Genomic DNA, 9,604 nt, shown 5'->3' on the forward strand with positions numbered 1-9,604 from the left:
AGTGGAACAGACTTAGCCTGACTCCACAGTGAATTTCATCACATTTCTTCTCCTTCACTTGCCATGCATGTACATATGTCTGTGCCTCACATGTGCATACGTCAGAGCAAGCCTGTGCTGCCAGAAGAGAGGGGACAACTCCCAGGCAAGGCTCAGGACAGGGTGATTCCCTGAACAGTGGCAGCCAGACTGGTCTACAGCCTGCACTAGACTGTCTATCCACTAATCCTTCCTGTTTGGTTTGCTGTACCCAGTCAGGATCACAGGGAAAAGCAGCTGCTGGTTGATCCAAAGTGTTGTTTTCAGTGGTTGATTAGGAAAAATCTGTCAGCATGCAACTGCCTCTCAATCCCCTGAAAAGGAACTTCTCTTGGTGGTGGGTCCTCCCTGGTTCCCCAACAGCACATACTTGCCAATCCATGCTGCTGTGACGAGAGGGCTTTGAGTCAGCTGGGATAACACATCCAAGAGAGCTCACTGAGATGGGTCATCCCTTCCTGCTTCTTCTGAGGTCCTGTAGGATGACTTGCAAGCTTTCCCAAGCAGGAATTATGCCACTCTGGAATTTACTGAATCTTTTCTCCTGTGCTTCCTCAGACTTTTCCTCTCAATTACATTAAAACTGCCAAAGGCATGGGAAGAGCATTTCTCAGCTTCTGGAAAAGCCTTTATTTAGGTTTATGAAGCAGCTTGTTCAAACAGGTTGTGTCCAACCACTCTCCTCACTTCACCCTTGTCTGGGCACGTACAAGGAAAGGAAAAAAAGAGACCAGCTTGTGCCCTTGGCTGTTCTGTGGAATCCTGGCACTGCATGGGTCAAACCTGTGTGCTCTGGGGATCAGCAGAGGTAAAAGAGGCCTGGAGGTCCTCTGGAATACTTCTGGAGGAGGCAGCAGGACTTGCACTCCTGACCAGGATAACTCCTGTTGGAAGACTGAAGAGCAAACATCCATTAGCTTTAATTTTGCTGGCAAAGGAAGGTGACAGACCCCTGGGAGAAGCTTCTCCCTCACCTGTGGCACATGAAATTTCCCTACCAGCCTGGCAGCCACACTTGGGTTGGAGAAGGGACCTGATGCATCCCTGGTGGACTCCCTGGCAAAGCTGGCATGAGCCATTCATGATGGTACATGACTGAGGACCCCTGCAAGGCACCCCAGTGTCATCCCCCTGCCGCGGCTGTCCTGGGAAGTCTGTGCCAGTTGAACCCAGCCTGCTGCTTGGAAAACCCCTGGCTGTGCCACAGGACTAAGTGAGATATCATTTCCCAGCCTAATGGACAGATTGTTAAATATACAATGATTTACCAGCTCTTTCTCTGCAATAACTGTTCACACATTGTCTCTTTGTCTCTTTCATTGTTTTTATGATTCATGCTATTTGGTTGCCCAATTGACATTTCCAAAACGAGGTTTTTAAGGCCCAACCTTGCCTTCCTCTTCTCTCCCATTTTTCTTTGACAGTTTATAGGCCTGAGAGAAGTTTTTCCAATCATGATAATATCTTCATGTTTTCTTCACAAAAGGTCAACCTAGGAATAAGCCAAACTGGTTTTAGAAAAAATATTTGCTTATTTAGTAAGGGGATGTGTGTAGGAGATCAGATTTATGAGGGTGAAATTGAATCTGGTTATTTGAAGGATTCTGAAATAAAAGCTTCCTACCCACTCACAAGGGGAAGAACAAGACTTATAAATTGCTTTAGGCTGAAGCAGAATTTAGAAATAAACTAAGTTTCTGTGCAAAAGGTAATAGGGTCCAAAGGAAGAACTAAAACCAGAGCTTAAGAGACAGCAGCCTGTTCACTCCCTCATGCACAGTTTTCATTTCACACTATCATTCCTTACAGAAGAAAGGTTATCATCAGGTTCCTTCCAGTTCCACAGCATCCATCCTTATCCATTGGTGAAACATTTGCTCAGTCTCAGAGAAGAAAGATCCAGTTGCTTAACTGGTCACCTAGCCAGGGAATCTCTTCTGTAGCATGACTTCTCTGGTTTGACTTCAAATTATAGCTCTAAAACAGGTCTCACACTGTTTCATGAGAATGGCCCATGCCAGGAACCCTGCCCAGTTCAGGAGTATTTTGGATGAATAGCATTGCTGGGCACGTGCGTTTGGGAGGGTCCTGTCCCAAAGATCTTCTCTCTTTTCTCTGGAAAGACTAGCCAACAGTGCAACAGGTTAAGTCACACTTTTCCATAGAGAATATGAAGAGGGAATGTGCCATATACATGTATCTTAATGTATTTTAAAACTCTCTATGTGAATGTGCCTGTGTATGTATATACATGTATATGAATTAGAATGATTCAGGCTGGAAAACCCCTCTGGAGGTGATGATGTTTAATCCCTGAAAAGACAGCCCAACCTGATTGTTCAGGCCCTTGTCCAGTTGAGTGCCGAGCCCTTCCAGATGTGAAGAAATTCTCCTGATATCTAATGGGAATTTTCTTTCCTGCACCTACCTTGTGATAGCTGCCTGTCCTGCCACCATGCACCTCTGAGGACAGACATACACCTGGGCACACACAAATAGATGCATACAAACACACACAAGGTTTCTTTTGTCCTTCCTCTGTGCATCTGAGAGATAACAAGCAGTAGAGTCTTGCTCTGGCCCCGTGCAGCTTTTCCTACTTCTAGTAAACTCCGAGTGGCTGTGGGGAGGATCTGGCATTTTCTTCCTTCTCCTGCTGTTGCACAGCTCCAGTTCCTTTGTATTATTTAGACACATGCCCCACTCCTGGCTTGGGACATGACATTTCTTTCCTCTTTAAGCATGATTATTGCAAAATATGAATTGGAGCAAGAACTACAGTAAAAAAAACCTCTTTAATGAAGTCCCATTGACGCCGCTGCTTGTTAAAAAGCACAACAGAACATTAAGCAGGTCTTTGCAGCTATTAGAAACAAAGATGAGCCATTATTGAGAGAGTTCAGCTGGTTTGGGTTAACCCTACTGCCATGCATGACACATTTTGGCAATTTCTAGATAAAGAGGACACAGGATACAAAAATGAAATCCAATTTGCTGGCGATTTTATGTAATTTTTAAACAAGATAACAATATTGTTTTTAGATACTCTGTATTGTTTGTAGATATTCTGCCTCTCTTTATGTAGCTGCCACAGATCATCATCACTAGAGGACTGGAGATGAGCTATCATCAAATCCTGCTGGACACAGGACTGGCTTGGGCATAGCTGCATATGTCTTGGGCTTAGAGCCATAAGGAGAATGAGGCCAAACTGTGTCCCAGCATAGAGGCAAAAATGACAAAGCTGCTTGATTGTGAAACAATCTTCTTGCTGGGAAAGCTGCTCAAGATTTCATAGTTGCTCTGTCCCCCCACACACCACAGCTGGTGTGACCTAGCCTGTGAAAGGATGATTAGAGAGAAATACATGGCCAGTGTTCACAGGCACGGAATCTATTTCTGACAGAGGTAAATGGAGATAAATCTATCTGTACCTGTGGACCTCCCAGCCAATTTTCTCCCTAATGGATGGTAGAGGTTTTTTCATTTATGCTTTTCTCACTTTATTACATGAAAGCAATCATACAATCAGAGCTGTTACCTCTCATCATTACTCTAAGAAGAGCACATATTCACATTTGTCTTTGGGGAACAACCAGGGCCTATTCCAAGAAGATTTTAGTTACTCCAGTGCCACAACAGCTAACCAGCATAATTTTTTTGGCATAATAAAATTGTATCTCCTGCCCATTTGTTCTTAGTGGCCCATCAAAGTATACAGAAAGCTTTTATATAGTAATTTCAGACATAGCTCAAATTCTGCCCTTTTCTACACAAGAGAGATCCTGTCGTCCTCCCCTCTCTCCCTCCCACTCCAAACACCAATCCCATCTCCAGGGGGAGGAGACAGTTGTTTGCACCTGGCTAGCAAAGCTCTTCAAAAAGGCCCCACGTGTGCCAGTGTCTTTCAGAGAGATCAGACTCGCTGAGTGCAGCTGCGTTTTTGTAAAACCAGCCACACTTCACTGCTGGATGTGTCGGGCAGCCAGAGGTAAATACCTTGGGGAAGTCAGAAGTTGGGAGTGGGTCAGGGTACAGTCTCATTAGCTGATTCTGCTTGGGTCAGAGCCTAACCTGTTTAATACTTGTCTGTGTGTTTTGGGCAGTCGAGGAGAACGTGCAGAGCATCAGTGCTTCACAGCATGTCTCCTTGTCTGACTGCTTTGCAAGGGCAGATGACAGTTCTCAGGCAAATCTGCTAATTTGGAGGGGGAAAATGGTTTCATCTGTCTTGAAGCGAGACACCTGAGAAGCCAAGGGAGCAGTTTCACGAGAAAGCACAGAGAAGGTCTGTGTACTTACAGCTGTGCTTTCAACACTGGAAAATAAATTATCTTTCCACCACAGAACCCATTATAGTTACCCTCACATGTAAGAGCAATTAGGATGTTACTGCCTTGCTGTCGTGGAGCAGCCTGAATTGCTTTTTGAAGAGGTGTAATGGGAGTGGGGTTATTATTTGTGGTTGGGGAATAAGGGCATGAATGATTGAGTTATGAGATTTCAGATAAATAATTCTCTGGCTTTTTGCAAAGAAGTGTCATCCCACCCCATCACAAGCTGACAACTCTGCCATTTCCTGCCCAAAGAAATTCATAAGAGCAAATCTCAGCTCTTCCCTGAGTCCTCTCTGAGGAGGGAAAAGAAGGAGGGAGAAATTTGGCAGTGGCTATTTGGTGTTGTGCCACTTCATCCTGCTGGCTGAGAACCCAGCAGCCTGCTCAGCTCTGCCCAAATGGCAAACACACCTCCTGCCAGGACAGCTGCCACGGCAGGAGCCAGCCCTTCCTGGCAGGGGTAGGGGCACAGCATGCACCTGAACCCAGTTTAGCCACAGGTACTGCCCACGTTGTTCTGTACTGGATGGACCCCCCAAAAAACAGAGATGTGACAGATCCAAAGAAAAGGAGCAGTTAGGAGACAGGTGTGTCTACTTTCCTAAAAGAAAACAAACTCCAAAAATTGGTTCAGGTTCCACTGGGATTGGATGCTCCTCTGAGATCTTTGAAATGCAAATTCTGATTCAGTTTCTGCTTGAAGGGTGGGAAAAAATTATGGTTCAGGCTGGTTTCTGGTTAAGTTCAACTCCCAGCAGAACCCCTTGTGCAACTCAGGAGCAAGACAGAAGTATGAAGGGGGTGTTTTGCCATATGAGTAAGTAGAGTTGGGCTCGAGAATGAAGATGAATAAAGGAAGAGGCTCAGCACAATGATGTCCTGTCCCATGGGAAACAATGAAGCTTGAACTGATTTCAATATACAGTAAAAGCAACAGGGGAACAGAGAAGCAGCAGCAGAAAAACAGTCTGGTGTGAGAAAAGATACAAGATAAAATTAAATCGGGAAGCCTATTGTCAAGGGATGGCTTCAAGAGGTGTCTGCTAGTCCCTGGCTTCTGTGTGAAAAGAAAATGATCACTTGCCAAACAGAAGAAACTCAAAGAAGCCACTGGATAAATCTTTCCCTTTAGGAACTGCCTTTTTGGAGCTAACTCTGCTCTGCTTGTATTACACATGCCAGCTCTTAAAACCTTCTACATATGAAGATTTTTGATTCACACGAACATCAATTTTTTTCAGAGTCCATGTGCTGCATTTAAACCAAATTACTGCACACACTGCTTATTTGCCATACTGTCAAGACTTCAGGAAAAATACCTTTGTACACAGGGATATAAACATGATCCATACAGCAAGAGAAGCTCTTTGCCTTGGGTCTGGGGGAGCTGCTGAGCCTTCTAATGTGCATCCAAGCACCCTCATCGCTTGGGCCAGCACAGATGAGTTTTGATCTGCTGTTCCATGAGGCTAATCGCCATTAGACTTCCCTTGAGCAGTCACCTGCAAGTGGATTCATATCATGTGCTATTCTTAGCATACGTATCTCATTTCTGGGTGTTACAAGAAACTGGATTAGAAACAGGTACTCAGCATAAACAGGCAAGCTGCTCGAAATGCCCCAAGACTGCAGTTTCAGCAGACTGCATCCAGCCAAAGAATAAACTTGAGTTTCAAGTGGTTTAACAGGTCAAAGCAGAGGAACAAAGTAATATATTCATGGTTGAAAGTGTGCATACACCTGCATATACATCCACACAGCTGCACGATCAACAAAACACTTCCACAATTTAAAAGCATAATTAGGCAAATTAGGCTGATCTATAGATCTTTTTTTGACTTAAAGAACATTTTTAATGTCTTACCTCACATTCACTTAACTAAAAATGAAACTGAGAGCAGCATTTGATTTTCAGAATTTTAAAAAAACAACCACCCAAAAATGCCTCCCCTCATCAAGTCTACAGCTATGCTGAGTGTATTCTGTACCTCAGAACAGCAGAATATGATGCTACACAGGTATCAGAAATATATATTCTTTATGCATAGAACTGCAGCCAGCTGCCCAAACATTAGGTGCTCAAGGGCCTTAGGGCATTGATGCCTCATAAATTTGAGAGTATATATTAGGTGAGTACAGGACTGGAAGTTTTGTAGCAGTGGAAAGTCAGTATGATAATGAGGTAAACACATGTTCCAAAGAAAATATGAGCTACTCGTGCCCTCTGTGCAGGAGACAGCAGCTTTAAACAATCACCTGGGGAATGCTGGAGCAAGGCCTGTGAGCTGCTACAGGATGGGCTGCTCATTAATAACATCTCTCTGTGTCCTGCAGCTTTTTAATGCTGTAAACACACTTCGACAAGTAGGTAACCAAATAGGTGTTGTGCTCCTTGGAGTGCTTTGAAGATCCTTTTGAATGCTCCTTTCTGTTCCAAAAGGTGGAGTGTTACATGTAGCCTCAGTTTTCCTTAGGTAAGTAAGAGGAAGCATCCTTCAGGGACCATAACCACAGGTACAGCCAGGATTCCTCCGTGGGTTGCAGGACACCTCAGGTGTGGTGAGGTCTGTGCATCGTGGGCTCCATCTGGAGGTGGTTTGCTCTAATCTGTGTTTTCGGAAGAAATGGAGAGAAAATGCAGCAGTGCTGGGCCAAAGTCACCAAGTCATCTGGAAAAAAATGACCTTGCAAACTGATGTGCTGGTGTGGAGGTGTCGCACAGATTGGTGGATGGTGGGAAAAGCTCTACTTGCCCTTGGTAAGGGGAACCTTCCCAACGTTCCTTACAGCTTACATGCAGTTCCTTACATAACCTTACAGCTATGCCTGAGATGAAACCTTTGCTGTAAGTTCCTTATCCATTGGTCAGTGCAGCAAACATGAGACAGAAAACCCAGCACACAGCCAAGACTGTCCTGTCAGACTACTTATGGTGAAAGCAGCTGCCTTCACAAGTCCCCAGGGCGTGTTTTTCAAAGTCTGTCTCTACCCCCACCTTCAAATGTAAAGAGGATGGTAGAGGAGACACCAGTCCATTCCATGGCTTCCACAGAGCAAACACAGCAGTGGGAATGGTCATTCCAGAGGTTCAGGGTGATAAAGCAGAGGTTTGGTAATTTGAATGAGGTACTGATGCATGAAGCTCACAAAGCACTTGTTTGAGATGGGCCAGAGCAAGTTTCTGGTGACTTATTCAAAATGTCTGATCCTGGCGGTGTTGCTCAGATCTTTCCCACAGTTTCTACTGCAGCCTTCCACTGTTATCTTAAGCAACAGGAATTCTGAAAAAAGTTTCAGACTGAGTCATTATGCTTGTGCAAATTCAGAGAGAACTGAGGTGTGACCAGGCTTTCTGCCCAAGTACTCTGACAGTAAAAGCTGTTGGGAGGGGGGTACACAGGACCCCACAGCCTATCTCTGTCCTAATATTAGACAAAAATCAGTGCTGCATGGTTAAAACCCACCAGTGATGGTTCTTTTGTTTTGCTGGAGGTCTCAGAGCACTTGTAGCAATGAGGGGTTGGAGTGGTGCAGAACTGTTGAGCAGAGCAAGAGAGCTCCATGAAAAACCAGAGTATTCTGTTCATAGGAAGGTCATGCTGAGTGGGATCTCTTTGTTTGAGGACCTGCTGCATGTTAATGCACTCATATCCTTCTGAATGGAAAAAAATGCTGGGGAGTTCTTAAGCCAAGGAAAGTTTCTAGATATCCCAGGGGTCCTTTCCTCTTCTGAGGCAGTGAACTTCATTGTGGGGTTAGGGAGATCAGGAAAAGTATTTGGGGTGAGAAATATCTGTGAGATTTGCCATACACCCTATAATCACAGCCATAGCTGTAATTATTGCCAGCTCTGCTTGCTGTGAGACCAGGCACTTAACACAGCCATGAGGAGATGCCCCAGCTGCACATTGCTGCATGGGCCTGGGCAACCCAGATAGTTTGGCTCCGATTTTATGTGGAAAAGCAGCTCTAAGGGAGAGGCTAGGAGAGCAGTCTGTGCCACGAACAGGCCTGTAACACAAGCCAGCAGCAGCACTCCATGTCTGGGATCAAAACCCCACGAGCAGGGCAGGGCTCTCCTCTCGAGATGGGACGTGCAGGAAACCACACACAGCCCAAATTGCATTTTTGCCATGGAGTGAGTGCCAGAGGCCCCATGGGATGAAGGAGTCCAAAGGAAAATTGAAGGAGAATGGGAGCTTTAGGGGACACGTGGACTTTAGTCAGCTGCTTAATGACACAAGTTTCAGGGCTATGCTTCTCTAACGCCAGAGGCTATGATGGCTGCTCCATTGTCAGGCAGCTTCTGGAAGAAAAAAACATGTCTGCAGTTAATTACCCAGGGTGTTAAACTGATGTGTAAGCAGAGTTTTCATTTTCATAGACTCTTTTACATTTTTTAGTCATGAAACTAAGCAGTCTTTCCTAAGTTGTGGGTATCAAAAGTTGCAAAAGTTATTTCCTCTCTTTTTTCAACACTGCTTAGAATCAGAGTTATACAGGCCCTCTTCCACAAGAGGATTATTATAGGCTGCACAGTGTGGTGCTTAAGGAAAAATAAAATTCTTGACATGTACACAGACCATCAGGAGATCTTTAACTTGCAGGAAGAGCTGAGTTACTATTGCCAGCAAGATGTAAAAATTCGGAAGGAGGTCTGCAGATCATACAGGGGTAAGATTATGGTGTTACACCGTGGATGAGAAAGAAATTGATGAAAAGATGAAACTTTAGTGTTGTGTAGATCCCTTTCTGTGTAACATGGTATCCTCTACTCCCATGTCCACATACTGATTTATAGCTCTTATTGGAGGAAAAAGGTATTTGATGAATGACATACATACCTGGCCCAAAAGGAAAATATTCAAACTTGTTATGCATTACATAGCTGTTGAGCATCAAATGAAAAACTGCTTCTGGAGTGGCAAAGTGATCATCAATGGGAAGACCACAACTTTCAAATCTAATGGGTGTTTTTCCATGGTTTTATCAAAAGCCACCATGAAAATGACTGGAACCATCCAGCAGGGATGACCTTTGGGTGTTCATGTTACACAATGAAGCAAAAGATGCATGGCCTAATGAAAGCAGGGTTCACCATCAAATTCAGATGGAAGCACAAGTGAGCTGCTATGGAAAGGAACAGATGGGGAGCTCATGGTCTTGCCAGGACCAAACTGTCCAGCCCTCATCCCCAGAGCTGTTTTCTGGCAGCAGGTCAATGCCAT

Source organism: Catharus ustulatus, chromosome 3, assembly GCF_009819885.2.
Source record: "Catharus ustulatus isolate bCatUst1 chromosome 3, bCatUst1.pri.v2, whole genome shotgun sequence".
NCBI lineage: Eukaryota > Metazoa > Chordata > Aves > Passeriformes > Turdidae > Catharus > Catharus ustulatus.